Below are 22,454 nucleotides of genomic sequence, written 5' to 3'. Positions count from 1 at the left end.
ATCCGTGCAAGCATACATGCGTTGCGTGTATACAGGTAGGAGGAATTATATGATTCTCAACCGGAGGATATGCACCATATACTCATGTTTTCAGTTTATAGGAGTGAGGCCCATCTATCAGTGATCCAGATTGATCTAATGGGCCCACAGTCGATGGACCTGTTTACACCCGTCCATGTCCCAAATTCGAAGATCCTCGACTGCAACTAGAACATATTTCTAGTTGATGGGGACGGTAGCATTACTTCTCTTCTTAACCTTCTATTTCCCAATCCATAAAATGATGATTATCTTATTCAGAATCTTTTTGGGGAATGGTCCATAGACTATGGGGCCAGGGAGAGGAATGGTCTGGATCATTGAATCGTTGTGGCCATTTGTACGAAAGGAAAACCCGAGTGCTGTGTGCATGCCTTGGGTGGAGAGAGAGAGTGGGCCCGAATGCATGTGCAGCTCAATGCTCGTATCAGCATACGTAGAATGGTTCTTCAACATAGAATCCTGAGACGGCAATCCATGTCATGTCAGCATGATCTGCACCGTCGATTCAATGTCTCACCATAGAGGACTTCATCTGGACCATCCACCAATACTCTTAACCACCCATTTTGCAGCCTACCAATCAAACGGTTACAAACTTCCGATTAGTGTGCGTTCAGGACATAGCATCTCAACCGTGGGGCCCAGCTGATGAACTATCGAGATCATGCTGACGTCATGTGGGAGGGGTCCACTCACGAGCATCGCATGGATGGGTGCCGCATAGTATCATTCTTAGAAAAGAAAAAGAGAACTCATCAACTTACCGAGAATTAAAAAAGTAGAGGCTAGATCCGGTGCATCTAGGGCTGCCACTTAGATATTGGCACGACCCTATAATTCGCAAACCTGCCACGTATTATGATCAATCTGAACCATCCAATCGATTTTTCACCAATGCTTCAATGCACGAAATTCACTATCTGGACTTTATATAGGTTTTTCCAGTTTTATTTTTGCCTGATTGTTCAAAATAGATAATACATTGAATTGTTATGAACTTCGAATCAGTCAAAATTTTCGGATAGAGCTCATCCAACAAGATTCCAATGGATTAGACGGTCTAGATTCATCACCACGTACGGTAATCATCAGTTTTTAGCATTGTTACTGTTTAGAAAACGTTCAGCCGATGTGGACCAAGGCCAAAACCCAAAAAAAGAAAGGGGAGTGGGGGGGCCGTTTGGCAATTTGAAATATTCACAATTTCACATCATATTGTACCTGCCATGCTTACAAATTACAATAATACTATCCTTTGCTTAATAAGCTCGGAAGCACTACCCTTCTAATCATCTCACCCATACCAAAAAGAGAAAAAAGAATCAAATACCACATGCATGGAGGATGGTAGTCCGTATGGAGGCCTACCAAACTGTTTAGGGGTGGGCCACCGCCCCATGTAAGGACTCGGATTGCATAGCGTAGAACACGGCGTCGAGGTGGGTCTTGTGTTGACATGGCAAAGTTCTGTAGGCCTCACTATTTTGTATGTGTTATATTTATACTGTTCATCTATTTTTTCAAAACATTTTACAACATGAACCAAAAAATGAGGCAGATCCAATGCTTAAGTGGACCACATACTCTTAGAATCCTTCTTTGTGTACACCATGGTGCTTATTTGCCATATAACTTATCTATAAGGTCACATAGACTTAGATGATGAAGCTAAAATACAAATATCAGTTTAATTCAAAAGTGATATGGTTTTGATGATATGTATTCAATCCTCGATACTTCTTGTGATATGGTTCATTTCAGCTTTTGATCTATCTCATTTATTGGGATCATTTTTTTAGCAAAAAGTATGGGATTGTGTGGATATAACACATACGTCATGGTGGGCTTACATTACTTTGCCACATCAGCACAATACCAACCTCAGTGCTGTGTTCTACATTAGGCAATCCGAGTCCTGTGAGGAGAGACCCAGCATCATGGCCACTTGCAGCCGTAGCCATCAGATCTTACTCTCCCCTGGGCACACTTGTACAAGATCCAGGCTTTTCATCAGTTGGGGCCTAACATTAATGTGAGGTGGCCCCAGAATTAGGCCGATGCAATGAGCACGAGGGCCACATGGGTACGTAGAATATAGAACACCCATCTGTCAATCTTTTCTATCCATCCATTCTTTTCATGAGCACGTGGCCCGTCCAATTACTGGGGCCGCCTAATTTTTGGGCCATATAGCATCTATTGCAGGCCCCACCGGACGAACAGCACCGATCGCATGTGCAGCGTTAGCAGGTACCTGGAGAGAGTAAAGATTCAGTTAATTTCTTTCATTAAAAAATAAAAAAGAAGGAAGAGAGAGAGAGAGAGAGAGAGAGAGAGAGAGAGAGAGAGAGTGTGGTATTGTTTGGCCTTACTGCTACAAAACCAAACTGAAAGTGATGTGATTGCAGAAGACATGGCAATGGGCCATGGGTCCAATCTCAACTTGTTCACAAAGCTTAGTTTGAAATTGAAACAAGGGGTGATGGATCTGAAATGAGTAACTCCCTTTTAATCAACTAATGATGGTTTTTATGTGGCCTAAAAGAGACTAAGATGATTGATGTGCATCCACCTGTCTCTTTTTTACCCAACCTTACCTGTGTTAATTAATCCATGCAAGCGACCACCCATCTCATCTTTGGATAATCAATTTCCCCACAAAGAGTCAACACCCACTATACAATCAACATCTTCAACCTCTCAGGATTTATGGGATTGATCTACTCATTTTTCAACTTTTATTCCTCCATTTGTACAAGTGGGCCCCATGTTTTTGTGATCCAGACCATCCATCGGATGTGATCCGCCGTGGATGGGGTATGCTACAATTTTTTTTATACAGATTGGATGATCCTGGCCATCCAGTCTCTGGCTTTTCTTCTGTGCAGTTGCTAAGTTTCTTTATTTACTGTCCATCTATATTCCGTTGGTTGAAGGGCTAGGATCCTCCATTTTGGGAGATCTTAATGGCATCCCTAATATAATGTGGGCCCCCATGAAATTGACTGCATGGATCACTAAAACATGGGTGGTACTTTTATAGCTAGTCTGGGGGCACTTATGTGGTGGTGCATCAATGCGGTATATACGATTCCTCACCACTTGTTGGCTGTAGCAGCAAGAAATGCGGGAGCCTTGAACTGGAAAAGCTCACCCATCTCATCTTTTGCTCGGCCACACTTTTTATATGTCCTCCCACCAGCAATCCAAATCTTGACTGTACATGTGATCACGTGTATAGACCATCTGTCAAATGGACACTTTTTACGTGAATCTCATAACACACTTTGTAGGTGGGTCCCAGTCTCTTAACCCGAAAAACACACCGAGATTCACTGTAGCCATTAGATTGGTGACCAGAAAATGGGTGGTCAAATCAAAACTTAACCAACGGTCCAGGTTCAAGAGGCAAAAGTGAAATGATGTAACATAGAGGCAAAAAGGGCTTCTGCAGGATTTTTTTTTAATGGCCCAATAGCCCACCTAAAATAATGGATCACCCCAAGCTTCATGTAGATCTGTATAGTTAATGGCACTTCCCATCTAGTGGGCCCACATCATGGGTGGGCCACAGCCAAATAACAACAATGGTCCATTTGCCTTCAAGTTACACTGGCAATGGTCGGTTGTGGCCCCACTCAATCACTTGCTTCTTACTGGGTCTTGAGTCGGGTCCATACCTGAAATGAGGCCCATTAAGTAAACAGGCTGGGCCTAGACTACCTTGACCTGATCCATACCTGCTCACGACAAGCTTATCATTAGTAAGAGAAAGGTTTGATGAGTGGTGTGAAATCCTTAACGGGTCAAGTCACACAGGCTTGGGCCCGATAACTTGTCGTGGATCCGCCAGGGGCTTAAACTCAAGACCCATTTGATAAATGGGTCGACTGAAGTCATGCATTGTGGGTGACCCTGGACCATTGGCACCCCTACTTCAAACATGGACCATCACATTACTGAAGTGGGCCTCTTTGAAAAGAACCATTGTGTTGTAGACTAATAGATGAGAAATCCCACTACGACGTGCGTGGGTGTGTAGTGGGTGCCTGTGTTATAAAAAGAAAAAAAATATATAAAAAGAAAAAAAATGAGAAAATGATTATCAGCCAAGCCACCTGAGGCGGCTGGCTAGAGTCGCAAATTAGGCCCAGGCAAGTTAATTAAAAGCCCACGTGGAAAACAGAGTTTCAAGTCCGTATTACTAATAATAAGCTTTTAAAGTTTTTTATGGAATTTTTTTTTAAAAGATAACAATAAAAAAATATATATACACTTCTATATAACTACTCTAAAATTGATTTATGTCATAAAAAATAAACCCCACTTATTGATGCTTTTGAACCTGCTACTTTCTTTAAATGAACTTAATGTGTGGAAGATGATTACTTGTTATGTAATCATATTCTAAGTGTATTAACAAATGAAAATTATGATATATATACACACATATCACACTTTGTCCAAATTATCTTTGATGCATTTGAAGAAAATATATCAAAACCGAAGAGGCAGAGATCAAGAAGTACATTGTTGGTCGATATATTAATTTTAAAGTGGTTGATAATAAGCCAGCTGTAAACCAAGTTCATTATCCGTAAAAGATAACACTTGAAATTTTATCCTAGGCATGAAGATAAATGAGGTCTTCTAGTTCGCCATGATTATTGAATAACTTTTATTTTATTATAGAAAATAAAAAGTCTCCTAGATATAAAAGGAGAAAAATGAGTTTGGATGACTGAATACAAGAAGAAGCTTAGAATTATGACAAACAATTTACGAAAGTGGAATCTATTGCTAAGGCGCACTTAATCAAAATAAAGGAAAATGTCATGAAAATCCAAAATTCAATCATTCAAGAAAGAAAATTTTATTTTAACAAGGACAAGAAGACAGACAAAAACAATATAAAGGCCTGTTGTTTTGTGTGTAAGAAACCTAAAATTTACGCTATAATTTTGCCACAGGTAATGTAACACAAAGGAGAAAACTTATGCTTACATGGCTAAGGAGTTAGTGTGAACTATTACTAAAGCATTCGTTGCTTGTGATGTGAATGGATGGTGGATTAACGCGGGTGCCACCAAATACATTTTCTTTAGTTGAAATATGTTTTTTACTTAAAGAAGGTAAGAGATGGAATGAAAATTTAAATAGATAATTCTACTAAGACTAAGGTTGTGAATAATGGGAATGCGAGCTTAAAACATGAGACTTGGATCTTCCTCATTTTTTGGATCATGTCCCAAAATGGTTTGGAAAAATTGATGGATGGCATTGGATATACGATAGATATATCAAAGTGGGCCCCATGACAAGGGCAGCCCATCTTGGGTGAGGCCGGGGTCTCGCCCAATCCGCTCTCAGATGCTCCAAGGTCAAAAGGATTGTGTCCTGCCCTCACCTAAACAGACTCTTGCAGGTGAGGTTCTGTGGGGCCTATCGTGATGTATGGGTTTTATCCATGCAGTCCATCCATTTTTATTGTTATTTTTTTTTATAAATTTTTTTAAGATATGAGCCCAAAAATGAGGCAGATCCAAGGATCAAGTGGACCACACTATAGAAAGTAGTGGTGATAATGACCCTCACTATTGAAACTTTCCTAAGGCCCACTATGATTTTTATTTTGGCATTCAACTTGTTCATAAGATCACATGGGCCTGGGTGAAGTAAAAATATAAATACCAGCTTGATCAAAATCTTTTGCAGCCTCCTACAAGTTTCTAATGATCGGCATTCAATTCATACTGTGTGGTCCACTTGAGTATTGTATCTGCCTAATTTTTTGCATGGTTTGCTTACTGACAGCTTCAGTTGTGAGATGGCTTCTAACAGTGATACGTGGGCCCATCATGATGTATGTATCTTATTTATATTTTTTATCCATTTTTATCAAACTATTTAATAGCATGAGTCCAAAATTACAAACCATCTAATGTGAAATGAATAATCACCATTAAAAACTTCTTAGGAACCACAAAACTTTTGGATTAAGCTGATATTTGTATTTTCTCTTCACCTTTTTTTATATAAAAATAAATAAATAAATTTTACACACGCACACACACCCGACACACTCACGCTGGTGGAATTTCACCACTTATGGGTACTCGAACCCTTGACAGGGATTATTTTCTCTTCACCTAGGGTGCCTGACATAATCAGCAAGTTGGATGACAAATAAACATTAGGATGAGCCGTAGGAAGTTTTTAATGGTGGGCATTCAATTGCCACTGTTTCCTTGTGGTGTCTTCGAGATTCGGATCTTCCTAGGTTTTGGGATCATGCTCTATAATGATTTGGAAATGTAGATGGACATCTTGGATAAAACACACACACGTGGGGTCTCAGAGCACCATCACTGATGCATATTCTTTGCATTCACGCTGTACATCTGTTTTGACAAGTCATTTTAGCGCGTCCAAAAATGGAAAATTTGCGACTGTACGACCCATTTATGGCCCTATTTACGAGACCAAGCCTACCCTATTTCCCCTTGCGAGAATACGCCTCAGCTGTACGGATGGCTTGCCAAAGGTCGAAAATGGCCCCCTGCTTGTTCCTTCAAGCCGATAGGTGGTGCTCGAAGACGAGCGCTGACACTCCTCGAACTCCGAGTTGTACGAACGGTTCAAAAGATATCAAAGTTACATGGGCCCCACAGTTACGTATTTATTATATCCACAACGTTCATCCATATTTCGAGATCATTTTGGAGCATTATCCAAGCAAAAAAAATCATATCCAAAGAGCAACTGGACCACACCACAAAGAGCAGCAGAAAATTGAGTTTCACCGTGGAAACTTTTGTAGGGCCCACCATAACATTTATTTTCCATCAATCCATTCATAATGTCACAAAGACCTGGATGAAGAGCAAAAACAAATTTTGTAATGATCCAAAACTTCTGGGACCCCTAAAAGGGTTTCAATGGTAGACATTCAATCTTCCACTGCCTTTTACAGTGTGGTCCACTTGATAGCTAAATCTATTTTATTTTTCTTCCCAAGCGTTAGTATGAGTTCGCCAGATAGATAGACGGTTTGGATATAACACATACCTCGTAAAAGGACCCACAAAGGCGGTGGGGATTAAAACAGGGAAAAGAAAAAAGCCTGGTATCTATGGTTACGGATTATAACCATATAGATAACAGCAGCCAATGCTCTTTCAATATGTCCTCTACTATGCATGGAAGGTCTTTCGATATGTACTTTGATATATCGAATGTCTTTCGATTAATCGAAAAAGGTCCAAAACTGTTCAGCAACTTTGCATAAAAAATCCTACAATTTTCGATTAATCGAAGTGTATTCGATATGTATCGAAGATATAGCTACAGATTATAGCCGTAGCCATAACTGCAGTCCATAAAAGTCTATGCAAATTTTTTTATTTTTTTATTTTTTATTTTTTACATGGAGAAATTTATTTTACCTACAATTTTCTCTAATACGTATTTATATAAATATGTATATATAAGCATATTAATAAAAAAATTCTCTCTTGTTTTCATTTATTTCTCTATTCATTTAACAAGAATATCTTCTAAACCAAAATTAGTTACTTGATGTACCCTATATGATTTTGGGGTAGGAGAAGATACTTTAGCCAACTAACCTAGTTATTTTCCAAGATTCCATCAGGTCGATGGTCGAAAATCCATTTCATTCACTTTGCGGTCAATGCATTCACTTCGTGGTCATTTCCATGCATTTCACCGTCAATTCCCTCCACTTCACGGACAATTCCATGCATTTCACGGTCATCCCAAACTATTCCGTGTTGATTCACGGTCATTTCGAGGCATTTCACGGTCAATTCCCTTCACTTCACGGTCATTTGCATGCATTTCACGTTCAATTCGCATCAATTCATGATCATTCTCATGCACTTCACGGTCATGCAACTGACCGTGAAGTGAAGGGAATTGACCGCGAAATGCCTCGAAACGACCGTGAATCAACACGGAATTGTTTGGGATGACCGTGAAGTGCATGGGAATGATCATGGTTTGAAGTGAATTGACCGCGAAATGCATGCAAATGACCGTAAAGTGAAGGGAATTGACCGTGAAATGCCTCGAAACGACCGTGAATCAACACGGAATTGTTTGGGACGACCGTGAAGTGCATGGGAATGATCATGGTTTGAAGCAAATTGACCGCGAAATGCATGCAACTGACCGTGAAGTGAAGGGAATTGACCGCGAAATGCCTTGAAACGACCGTGAATCAACATGGAATTGTTTGGGACGACCGTGAAATGCATGGGAATGATCATGGTTTGAAGCGATTTGACCGCGAAATGCATGCAAATGATCGTGAAGTGAAGGGAATTGACCGCGAAATGCCTCGAAACGACCGTGAATCAACACGGAATTGTTTGGGACGACCGTGAAATGCATGGGAATGATCATGGTTTGAAGCGAATTGACCGCGAAATGCATGCAAATGACCGTGAAGTGAAGCGAATTGACCGCGAAATGCCTCGAAACGACCGTGAATCAACACGGAATTGTTTGGGACGACCGTGAAGTGCATGGGAATGATCATGGTTTGAAGCGAATTGACCGCGAAATGCATGCAACTGACCGTGAAGTGAAGCGAATTGACCGTGAAATGCCTCGAAACGACCGTGAATCAACACGGAATTGTTTGGGATGACCGTGAAATGCATGGGAATGATCATGGTTTGAAGCGATTTGACCGCGAAATGCATGCAAATGACCGTGAAGTGAAGCGAATTGACCGCGAAATGCCTCGAAACGACCGTGAATCAACACAGAATTGTTTGGGATGACCGCGAAATGCATGGGAATGATCATAGTTTGAAGCGAATTGACCGCGAAATACATGCAATAGACCGTGAAGTGAAGCGAATTGACCGCGAAATGCCTCGAAACAACCGTGAATCAACACAGAATTGTTTGGGATGACCGTAAAATGCATGGGAATAATCATGGTTTGAAGCGATTTGACCGCGAAATGCATGCAAATGACCATGAAGTGAAGGGAATTGACCGCAAAATGCCTCGAAATGACCGTGAATCAACACGGAATTGTTTGGGATGACCGCGAAATGCATGGGAATGATCATGGTTTGAAGCGATTTGACCGCGAAATGCATGTAAATGACCGTGAAGTGAAGGGAATTGACCGCGAAATGCCTCGAAACGACCGTGAATCAACACGGAATTGTTTGGGATGACCGCGAAATGCATGGGAATGATCATGGCTTGAAGCGATTTGACCGCGAAATGCATGCAAATGACCGTGGAGTGAAGGGAATTGACCGCGAAATGCCTCAAAACGACCGTGAATCAACACGGAATTGTTTGGGACGACCGTGAAATGCATGGGAATGATCATGGTTTGAAGCGAATTGACCGCGAAATGCATGCAACTAACCGTGAAGGGAAGGGAATTAACCGCGAAATGCCTCGAAACGACCGTGAATCAACACGGAATTATTTGGGACGACCGTGAAATGTATGGGAATGATCATGGTTTGAAGCGAATTGACCGCAAAATGCATGCAACTGACCGTGAAGTGAAGGGAATTGACTGTGAAATGCCTCGAAACGACCATGAATCAACACGGAATTGTTTGGGACGACGTGAAATGTATGGGAATGATCATGGTTTGAAGCGAATTGACCGCGAAATGCATGCAACTGACCGTGAAGTAAAGGGAATTGACCACGAAATGCCTCGAAACGACCGTGAATCAACACGGAATTGTTTGGGACGACCGTGAAATGCATGGGAATGATCATGGTTTGAAGCGATTTGACCGCGAAATGCATGCAAATGACCGTGAAGTGAAGGGAATTGACCGCGAAATGCCTCGAAACGACCGTGAATCAACACGGAATTGTTTGGGATGACCATGAAATGCATGAGAATGATCATGGTTTGAAGCGATCTGACTGCGAAATGCATGCAAATGACCGTGAAGTGAAGGGAATTGACCGCGAAATGCCTCAAAACAACCGTGAATCAACACGGAATTGTTTGGGATGACCGCGAAATGCATGGGAATGATCATGGTTTGAAGTGATTTGACCGCGAAATGCATGCAAATGACCGTGAAGTGAAGGGAATTGACCGCGAAATGCCTCGAAATGACCGTGAATCAACATGGAATTGTTTGGGATGACCGCGAAATGCATGGGAATGATCATGGTTTGAAGCGATTTGACCGCGAAATGCATGCAAATGACCTTGAAGTGAAGGGAATTGACCGCGAAATGCCTCGAAACGACCGTGAATCAACACGAAATTGTTTGGGATGACCGTGAAATGCTTGGGAATGATCATGGTTTGAAACGATTCGACCGCGAAATGCATGCAAATCACCGTGCAACTTAAGAGACTAGAAGAAGCACACTATGAACACAGCTTGGATTACATGGAGTGTGTACCGACATGGGTGTGTACTAACAAGCTAACCTAAAAAAGCAAAACAAAAAAATATATATATAAAAAATAAAATAAAAAACACATTAGAAAAAAAATGGAAAAATTACACTTTGATATATCGAATAGAACACGATATATCGAAACTCTTCGATATAATCGAAACCTAATCGATTAATGGTAGAGTAAGTTGTCGATTATATCGAAATCTAGTTGATATAATAGTAGTAAGTCATCCTTACAATCAACCGATATATCGACTATTATTCGATTGATCGAAAATGGTCACACACTGTCCAGCGACAAAATGCTTTTTAAATTGTATTATCGATATAATCGAGTAGATGTCGATATATCGGGGTATCGATATATCGACTAGATTTCGATATATCGAAAATTGTCAGAAAATGTCCAGCGTCGAACTGCTTTTTTAATGCAATTATCGATTATATCTCCGATATTTTGATATATCGAAGTAAGTATATATCGAGTAAATATCGATATATCGAAAATGTACCTCAATGGTCCAGCAACCAGAATCTTATTGACTGGGGAAGGGTTTCAAGTGGAGGAGGTGGGCCACCATTCGCTGATCGAGAAACTCGATTTAAATGAAGAAGGGGGAGGAGATGGTGATGGAATTGAGGGTATGTTGTTGTATGGGTCAATTGAGAATGATTGTCCATCATCATCTAGTAATGAATCTTTATTGATCGAAGTGCTCAAAGAAGGATATGATAATGGACTGAAGGATGTGATATTGCATCGATCAATAGAGAAATCATCAGGTGAAGAATTTGAAGTGGAAGTGGACCACCATCTACCGATCGAAAGGATTAATTTGCATGAACAAGAGGTATGAGATGATGACAAACGCGAGGATATATCAATTGATGAGTTAATAGAGAGAGGGCCAGTTTCATCATCTGGTGGAGGATCTGAAGTGAAGGAGGTGGGCCACCATCTTAAAATTGAGGATATTTATTTGCATGAAGGGAGAGAAGGAGATTGTAGTGATTTAGAGGGTGTGTTATTCCATGGGTCGATAGAGAACGAACCACTATCATCATCTCAAAAAGTATTTGAAGCGGAGGGAAGCCAACATCCACCAATCAAGGGTCTTGATTTACATGAAGGGGCAGAAGGAAATGGTAATGCACTGGAGAGTATGTTACTCCATGGATTCATAAATAAAGAGCCGTCATCATCTTCTGGTGAAGGATTCCAAGTGGCGGAGGTTCCCTACCATCTGCCTAGCAAGGAACCCGGTTTACATACAGATGGGAGTACAAGAGATGTCAACGGGCGAGAGAGTGCATCATTCAATACATCAAATTGGAAAGGATCCCAACCGTTGCCTAGTATAGGAAGTGAAGTTGACAAGGTGGGCCATCATCAGCAGATCGAAGAACTTGGGTCACATTTAGCAACCACAAATGGTGTGGTAGCACAACCAAGGAAATGTTCCCAATCTGACCAACAAAGGCATTGGATGACAGGAGGTAGTCGATCACAGACAATTTCGATTTCTTTCAAGTGTGGAAATGTTGGACACTTGAATGCACGGAATTGTCGGAATTGACCGTGAAATGCATGGAATTGTCCATGAAGTGAAGGGAATTGACCGTGAAATGCATGGAATTGTCCGTGAAGTGGAGGGAATTGACGGTGAAATGCATGGAAATGACCGTGAAGTGAAGGGAATTGACGGTGAAATGCATGGAAATGACCGTGAAGTGAAGGGAATTGACGGTGAAATGCATGGAAATGACTGTGAAGTGAAGTGGAATCGTCGGAATTGACCATACATTGCATGGAAATGAGCGTGAAATGATATAGTAATTGATTGAAATACTTGAAAGAGGAGTGCACAGTGTATATTCTCTCAGGTCAGACTAAGCGTTTGCTAGGGTGATGCCGTTGAAACCAATATCGATATCTGTATAATTATTTTATAATCTTAAGAGAATAGGGGGAACGATCACCACCTACAACTAGTGGTATGCCACAGCCTAGTTTTTGCCTTCAGAAAATTGTATGTGCATATGTATCTCGGTTGCAGGTGATCAGTCCTCCAAAAAGAAAGGGAATTGATCGCGAAATGCATGCAAATGACCCTGAAGTGAGGGGAATTGACTGCGAAATGCCTCAAAACGACTGTGAATCAACACAGAATTGTTTGGGATGACCGTGAAATGCATGGGAATGATCATGGTTTGAAGCGATTTGACCGCGAAATGCATGCAAATGATCGTGAAGTGAAGGGAATTGACTGCGAAATGCCTCGAAACGACCGTGAATCAACACGGAATTGTTTGGGATGACCGCGAAATGCATGGGAATGATCATGGTTTGAAGCGTTTGACCGCGAAATGCATGCAAATGACCGTGAAGTGAAGGGAATTGACAGCGAAATGCCTCGAAACGACCGTGAATCAACACGGAATTGTTTGGGATGACTGCGAAATGCATGGGAATGATCATGGTTTGAAGTGATTTGACCGCGAAATGCATGCAAATGACCGTGAAGTGAGGGGAATTGACCGCGAATTGCCTCGAAACGACCGTGAATCAACACGGAATTGTTTGGGATGACCGTGAAATGCATGGGAATGATCATGTTTTGAAGCGATTCGACAGCGAAATGCATGCAAATGACCGTGAAGTGAAGGGAATTGACCGCGAAATGCCTCGAAACGACCATGAATCAACACGGAATTGTTTGGGATGACCGTGAAATGCATGGGAATGATCATGGTTTGAAGCGATTTGAGCGCGAAATGCATGCAAATGACCGTGAAGTGAAGGGAATTGACCTCAAAATGTCTCGAAACGACCATGAATCAACACGGAATTGTTTGGGATGACCGTGAAATGCATGGGAATGATCATGGTTTGAAGCGATTTGACCGCGAAATGCATGCAAATGACCGTGAAGTGAAGGGAATTGACCGCGAAATGCCTCGAAATGACCGTGAATCAACACGGAATTGTTTGGGATGACCGCGAAATGCATGGGAATGATCATGGTTTGAAGCGATTTGACCGCGAAATGCATGCAAATGACCGTGAAGTGAAGGGAATTGATCGCGAAATGACCATGAATCAACACGGAATTGTTTGGGATGACCGCGAAATGCATGGGAATGATCATGGTTTGAAGCGATTTGATCGCGAAATGCATGCAAATAACCGTGAAGTGAAGGGAATTGACCGCGAAATGCCTCAAAACGACCGTGAATCAACACGGAATTGTTTGAGATGACCGTGAAATGCATGGGAATGATCATGGTTTGAAGCGATTTGACCGCGAAATGCATGCAAATGACCGTGAAGTCAAGGGAATTGACTGTGAAATGCATGGAAATGACCGTGAATCAAAACGGAATCGTTGGGATTGACCGTGAAATGCATGGAATTGATCGTGAAGTAAATGAAATGAATGAAATTGACCACGAACTGATTGAAATTGACCGCGAAGTGAATGAAATGGATTTTTGACCATAGATCTAATGGAATATTGAAAAATAACTAGGTTGGTTGGCTAAAGTAGCTTCTCCTACCCCAAAATCATATAGGGTACGTCAAGTAACTAATTTTGGTTTAGGAGATATTCTTGTTAAATGAATAAAGAAATAAATGAAAAAAAGAGAATTTTTTTTTTTTTATATGCTTATATATACATATTTATATAAAAATGTATTAGAGAAAATTGTAGGTTGAATAAAATTATCTATGTAAAAAAATAAAAAATAAAAAATAAAAAATAAAAAAATAAAAAAAATTCATAAACCAGCACAAACTACAGTTATGGCTACGGTTATAATCTGTAGCTATTGGTCATATCATCTTCGATACATATCGAAAATTACAGGATTTTTGAAGCAAACTCGCCGGACAGTTCTGGACCTTTTTCGATTAATCGAAAGACCTTCGATATATATAAAAGGACATATCGAAGTGGCAAGGGCTACGACTATGGCTACGGTTATAATCTGTAGCTATAGAAAATACCGTAGCCATAAGTTCCTGGCCTATTTATTTATTACTATTTTATTTTTTACTTTTGTAATTCCTACCGCTTTTTGTGGGTCCTATGATAAGGTATGTGTTATATCCAAACCGTGCATATATTGGACGAACTCGTATTAAGGCTTGAGATGAAAAATGAGACAGATCTAGCTATCAAGTAGACCACACTGTAAAAAGCTGTGGAGGATTGAACGTCTAACATTGAAAGCCTTTTAGGGGTCACAGAAGTATTGGATCATTATGAATTTTTTTTTTCCCTCTTCATCCAGGCTTTTGTGACCTTATGAATAGATTGGATGGAAAATAAATGTTATGGTGGGCCCTACAAAATTTTTAACGGTGAAAATCAATTTTCCTGTTGCTCTTTGTGGTGTGGTCCAGTTGATCTTTGGATATGATATTTTTTTTTGATAATGCTCCCAAATGATCTCGAAATATGGATGAACGTTGTGGATAAAATAAATACGTAACTGTGGGGCCATGTAACTTTGATATCTTTTGAACCGTTCGTGCAACTCGGAGTTCGAGGAGTGTCAGCGTTCGTCTTTGAGCACCACCGATCCGCTTGACGGAACAAGCAGGGGCATTTTCGACCTTTGTCAAGCCATCCGTACAGCTGGGGCGTATTCTCGCAGGGGAAAATGAGGTGGGCTTAGTCTCCTAAATGGGTCGTACAGTCGTAAATTTCTCTCCAAAAATTAAACAAATCCAAATCTTAGGCGGATTGTACCACACGAGCAATGGTGATCGACCATGTATCATTAAAAACTTCTTGTGAGGCACCAGGATGTTTATTTGCCATCAACCAGTTGATAAGGTCACAAAGGCCTGGACGAAGGGACCGAATACATATCAACTTGATCCAAAACTTTTCCAACTCACAAGAAAATTTTAACTGTTGATAACCATTGTTTCCTGTGGTGTGGTCCTCCTAAGATGTGGATCTGCATCATTTTTGAAAAAATGATCCAAAATGATATTTTAAAATGGATGGATGGCATTGATTTACGACACATACACCCTGGTGGATTCCACAGTCAGGGATCCAACAAAGCTACCCCATGCTCAAAGAACTTGCCTTGCCGAGTTGGGTCATTACTCTTACTCGGGTGGTAGACTCTTAGGACTTTCAACACCGGCTCAAGGATTCCAGAACCATAGTGAAATTCCACCAGTGTGAGTGTGTGGGTATATGTGCGTGTGTATAAAAAAGAAAAAGCGCTTGCCTGGTTGGGTCCTTACTCTTGCTTTAGTGGTGTTTCAACACCTGGTCAAGGGTTGAGCACCCATAGGTAGTGAAATCCCATTGAGGCGCTAGTGTGTGAGTCGTGTTTGTATGTGTGTTAAAAAAAAAAAAAAAAGAAGCAAAAGTGCTTGATGTATGGCAACAGTAGGCCATACCTACACTATTTATCCATTTTCCAATATCATTTCAGGTCATGAGCCCAAAATTAAGGTACATCATCAATTAAGTAGACCACAACACAAAAGAATAGGGATTGAATGTCGACTATTGAAAACTTCTTAGTAACCACCTAAGGTTTTTACTACATCTTGTTGGATGACAAATAAACATCACGGTAGACCCAAAAAGGTTTTAATAGTGGAAATCATTATCCCACTGCTTTTTGTGGTGTGGTACACCTGCTCTTTGGATTTGTGTCATTTTTGGTCTCATAACCTAAAATAACCTAGTCAGATGGATAGACGGTGTGGATATAATGCATATATTATATTGGGTCCACAAAACTTAGTGATGTCAACACACCACTCAGGTTGGTGGTGTGTGGTGTGTGTCACAGCACGCAATCACTTAACCGTACGCCTTTAAATGCACGGTGGAGGGGTCGCGGATTTCCTACGGTTGAAACCCTCCTGGTATCTACCGCGGTGTTTATATGCCATTCAAACCGTTTATAAGGTCACTCCCACTGGGATGAAGTGAACACACTGAAAGCATGGCCTGATTTGAAAATATATGGCCATACGAATGTTTCAAACAGTGGTCAGTGAGTCACTCTTTTTTGTAGCATGTTTTAAAATGATCTCTCAAAATGCATGCACGGCGCGCATTTCTCACCAACATCACACTGGCCCACTAGCATCCCAGCGATAACACCAGAGTGGGTTACCCTTACTGCGTGGGCCATAATTATTAATGTGTTATATATCAACACCGCCCATCCATTTTCTCAGCTCATTTGAGGAGGTTATTCCAAAACTTAATCAGATCATACAAATCTCCCATTAACTACAGCATTGACATAAGGGGTGAGTTACTGTAAAAAGCTTTTTGTAGGCAACAAAAGTTTTTGATCAAGAAGATCTTTGTATTTCCCTTCATCCACGTCTAGTTGACCTTACCAACATGTTGGATGGAAGATAAATATTACCTATCTACTTACCATGGGCCTTGGAAAGTTTTCAATGGTGAAAGTTCAATCATTAGTTTCCTGCGGTGTGGTCCACCTGAGATTTAGATCTACTTAATTTTTATCCACCTAAGATTTGTATCTACTTAATTTTTGGGACAAGGTCATAAGACGGTATAAAGAAATGAATGGACAACCTAGATATGAAATACATTATTATAGTGGGCCCCACTGTTAGTAAGGGTAACACCCATTAAGGTGTTAATGGGTACCACCTAATCTGATCATAACTAACAATGATATGGAAAAACAGATGAATGGTGTGGATATAGAATAAACATGTCAAGGCGGGCCCCTTGGTAAGAGCCCCACCATCCCGGGTGAGGCTTGGATCTCACCTAATCCATTCCCAACTAGGAGCTGGAGGTGATGGATGAAAATTTTAAACGATCAAGGTTTGAAAAAGTTTAACTTAAGATTATTATTATTTTTTAATCCTCTTTCGGCTGTCTGTCATATTATAATCGAAACATCATCTATATCGTTAAAACAGTGGCAGGTATTTTTTAAAGCGTGCGGTCCTTTTGGTAACGGTAGCTCACTTGATAATTTTAGCTCAAGGCTGTACTGGGCCACTCATCATTCGCCGTGTCTAAAGTCATCTGAACACTGCCCTTGATTTCAAGCCCGGTCCTGACCCCGGGCCAAGTTTAGGGCACAAGCATTGGTCCTATCCGCCCCATTGCCACCCACGCACACCACCCTAACTCTGTATATATGTTGATGCATTGGATGCTATTGTGTCGCTGTGATATATGTGTTTTATATCTATGCAGTCCATCCATTCTATCAGCTCATTTTAGGGCATGAACCAACAAATGAAGTGATCCTAAGTTTAAGTGAATCATGTCACAAGAAAGAGTGGAGATGTTGACTAGGGTGATGTTTATTTGTCGGAAATGGATTGCGTGCCGTGTGTTGACCATGGGTTGATGTCATTAAGTTATGTGAGACTCACTATGATCTAAGTATTATATCAACATCTCCTATTCATTTTAAGAGATTATTTTAAAACATGTGCTCAAAATCGTGGTATATTTGATTGTCGAGTAGACCACACTATATAAAGTAATGAAGATTGAACATTTACCATTGAAAACTTCTTAAGTTACACAAAGTTTTGGATTTGATATTTGTATTTTCCCATCTAGTTTTGTGTGACCTAATGAATACGATTGGATGAGAAATAAACATCATAGTGGGCCTTAGAAAGGTTCCAATGGTCAGAATCATTGTCCCCACTACTTTCAATGGTGTAGTCCACTTAAGCATTGCATCTGTCTCATTTTTGGGATCATAATCTAAAAGATCCCATTAAATGGATGAACAATGTTGATATATAATATATACATCATTGTAGAGCCCACATAACTTGGTGACATTAACACTTCAAAACAATTGAATATTAGCTTATCCTAAAAAAATTTCAATAATAGGTGTTTCTTAGCTTGCTAGAGCTTTACATATTTTAAATTTGCCTCGTGTTCCTGGAAAATAAAATGGATAGACAGCATGGATAAAGCACATATTTCATAGTGCCCCCACCATGGTAAAAGGCGGCGAGCACCTTACTACAAAATAGACATCCCAAAAACTCATTTTAGTAAAAGGTGGCGAGCACCTTACTGCAAAATAGGCGTCCCAAAAAGTCATTTTAGCGAATAGCTGGGGGACGCCGGTTGGATACCGACAAGATCAGAATTCAAATGACTATTGAAGTGACGTCACCAAGCTCTCCGGACACCACTATGATGCATGTGTTGTATTCATATCGATCCATCCATTTGGAGAGATTGTTTTACGGCACCAGAAAAAGAATAAGATAGATCTAAAGTTTGAGTGGACTCGACCATAGAAAACAGTGGGGACAGTGACATCCACCGCTAAAAACTTCTTAGGAGAGTCAGAAGTTTCGGAGCAGGCTGATATTTTTGTTTTCACTTCATCCATGTATATGTTAACTTATGAATAGGTTAGATATCAAAAATACATCATGGTGGGCCCTGTAAATGTTTCAACGGTGGTTGTGACTCCTCCCACGGTTTTCTGTGATGGGTCCACTTGAACTTTAGATCTAGCTCATTCTTTTTCTCATGCCATAAAACGATCTCTACAAATGGTTGGACACTATGGATACAATACATGCATCATGGTGGGGTCCACAGAGCTTGTGACATCACTTCAATAGTAATTTGGCTACTGACCTTCTCAGTATCTAATCCGCGTCCACAGCTGAGTGGCAAGAACTGTACTAAAATAAATTATTCCTAATTCTATACATTTAAGGTGTGTTTGGGTGAAACTTAAAATTAATTTTATTCCGGTTTAGTTTATTGGTAATTTAAATAAATGATGATCTTTTAATACATAATTATTATTAATTAAAATGAGGTGAACTCATTTTCAAGTGTCACTCAAATGGACCTGCGCCGTACCGAGGTGGCTAGCTACCAACAGTGCTACGTGGGTCCATCATGATATATTTATTTTATTTTCTCTTTTATCTATTTTTCTAAGTAATTTCTACTTTAAAATTTATTTGTCATCCAACCCATTGATGGATGAAGGGAAAACATAAACATTGGCTTCATCCAAAACCTTTTTAGCCTCTGAAAAGTTCTTAACGGTGAGCATTCAATTGCTACCATTTCCTGTCGTATAGTCCACCAGAGATTTGGCCTTAAATGATATCGAAAAAATGGATGAATGGCAGGGATGAAATGCATACATTACACGGTGGGCCCACGGAGCACCATTTAGTAGGGACGCGGATTGCGTCCTATTCCCGCAACTGGGAACGGGCATGAGCTTTTAGTGTCCACCGTAATGTATGAGTCTTATTCACACCGTCCATTTATTTTTTCGTATCATTTCAGGGAATAGACCCAAAAATGAGACATATCCAAGGCCCAAGTGGACTACACAATGGGGATTAAACTCTTACCTTTGAAAACTTTTTGGGAGCCACAGAAGTTTTGGACGGAGCTGATATTTGTGTTTTATTTTCATCCAGGTCCACGTAACTTTACGATTAGGTTGGATGGAAAATAAACATCACGTTGGGCCCTAGAAAAGTTTCAACGGTGAGAATCATTATCATCGCTGCTTGCTGTGGTGCGGTCCACTTGAGTCTTGGATCTCACTCATTTTTGGCACTATGCACTAAAATGATATGAAAAAATAGATGAACGGTGTGGATAAAACCCATGCATCACGGTGGCCACTCAAAGCTCCTGCCCGTTCCCAGTTGGAGACTGGCGGGGTAGGATGCAATCTCACCCCCTTATGAGCGAAAACGCAGACAAAACGAGGACAGAGAGAGGAAGACGAGGACAACGGAGCGTGGGAACATACCTCGAGAATATCCGGGTCGCTTCGGTCACCTGCCCCCTATGATACGATCCTCGTCCATATGTATTTTATATTATACTCCACTCCATTTTGTACAATCGGGCCTATGGTTCGGTAATCTAGACCATTCATTAGATGGTACCGGCATGGATGGAATAGATGTCATTTTCTTTCTAGATAGAGACATCTCAAGCATCCAATCTCTCTCTCTCTCTCTCTCTCTCTCTCTGTTGAATTTGGAACGTTGTCTGTATTTATTCTTAGTTTCTTACTATCTATTTGCAGGCCTAAGAACGGAGGGTCAGGATTGTCCCATCAGGATGATTTGCCGAACATAGTTTATTCATATTATGCGAATCAGATCAACGACCCAGATCCCTAAAACGTGGGGGCACATGTACAAAATGAAGGCTGAAGGTTGTGAATGCATATTCCTATGCCGCTATAGCATATGGAGTAAACTATGTGGGGCCCACTTTGACGTATGTATTTTATCTACACCGTCCATCCGTTTTACAAGCTCATTTTAGGACATGGTTCAAAAATTGAAGCACATACAAGCTCAAGAAGACCACACCACTGGAAAACAGCGTGAATTGAATGCTACTGTTGAAAACTTCTTAGGGTCACAGAAGTTTTGGATCAAGCTGATATTTCTGCTTTCCCTACATCCATGACCTTGTGACCTTATAAACATCCTGGATGACAAATAAACATCATTGTGGCCCTAAGAAGGTTTCAACGGTGGATATCATTATCTCCACCACTTCCTGTGGTATGGTCCACTTGAGCTTTAGATATAATCCGATTTTGGACTCATGCCCTAAAATGAACTGATAAAACGGATGAACGGCGTGGATAATATATATACATCATTGCAGGCCCCACAGAGTTTACTCCATATGCTTCAGGCTTCAGCGAACGGATAGACAATCCAAACCGTCGCGGAGACGGTAAACGGCAAAGTACATACGACATCTGAGTACTGCACAAGATGCCACCTCCTTGTGTGGGAGCGGATTAGGTAAGACCCCGGCCTCACCCAAGACGGTCCGGCTCTTACCGTGGGGCTAACCTCGACGTGTGTATTCTATATCCACCCCGTCCATCCATTTTTCCATATTATTTTAGAGCATTATCCAGAAAATGAAGCATATACAATTATCAGGTGGGCCATAACAAGTTTTTAATGATAGGATGTTCAATCACCACTGTTTTCTAGAGTATGGTCCACCTGAGATTTGAATCTTCTTTATTTTTTGAATAATACCCTAAAATCACCTGAAAAAACGGATGGACGGTGGGGATATAGAATACACACATTGGGGCCACGGTAAGGGCCGCTCCTTCTTGGGTGAGGCCGGTGTCTCACCTAATCCACTTCCCTCCCCTGCACCACTCATCGGGTGGGACATCCGTATATGAAAAGAAAGGACGGTGATGAGGTACTTGTCAACGGCCCATCATTCAATGCACATGTGCGACCTGCTGATGAGTTCATGAGTTTTAAATACGCAGATGTTAAACGTGATTCCCTGGTTGACACGTGTGCTGAAAAGGTGCATGAGGGATGGCAGCAATGGCCCCGACTAGCTCAGGCCTTGTCCACTAAACCCTGGGCCTGGCCTTAAATGGGATGAAGATGCCCTGCCCTGACAAGGGCCAGCCAGAACGGGATGGATGAATATTTTAAATAATCAAATGCTCGAAATGGTCCAAGTTAGATTATTTATTTATTTATATTAAGGAAAGATCATTGAAACATCTCCATGGCTTTAAACTGAATATGTATGGTGAATTGGAACTGGCCAAGTATTTTAAAGCATCCAGTCAGTCTTTCGGTGGCTCAGTTGATAATTTGAGCTAAAGGCTGGATTGGTCCACATCATTGGCCGGGCCTAACTGGAGCTGAACATTGACTGAGATTTCAAGCCCGGGTTTGACCCTCGGGCCAAGTTTAGGGCCTAAGCCTTGGCCCAACTAGCCTATTTAAAGAATTTAATAAACACAACCGCACACTTTTTTTTTTTTTTTTAATTAGTATACCCCACTGTCAGTTCACACTTCACGGTTAGCCACCCCTATTAGGGAATCGATGCCAAGACCTCAGTGTTGAAATGAGGTATCTTTCACTCAGTTTACCACTTGAGCTATGGATCAGGATGTAA

This window comes from Magnolia sinica, chromosome 2 (genome assembly GCF_029962835.1).
Source record: "Magnolia sinica isolate HGM2019 chromosome 2, MsV1, whole genome shotgun sequence".
Classification (NCBI taxonomy): domain Eukaryota; kingdom Viridiplantae; phylum Streptophyta; class Magnoliopsida; order Magnoliales; family Magnoliaceae; genus Magnolia; species Magnolia sinica.
This window is presented reverse-complemented; position numbering follows the sequence as displayed.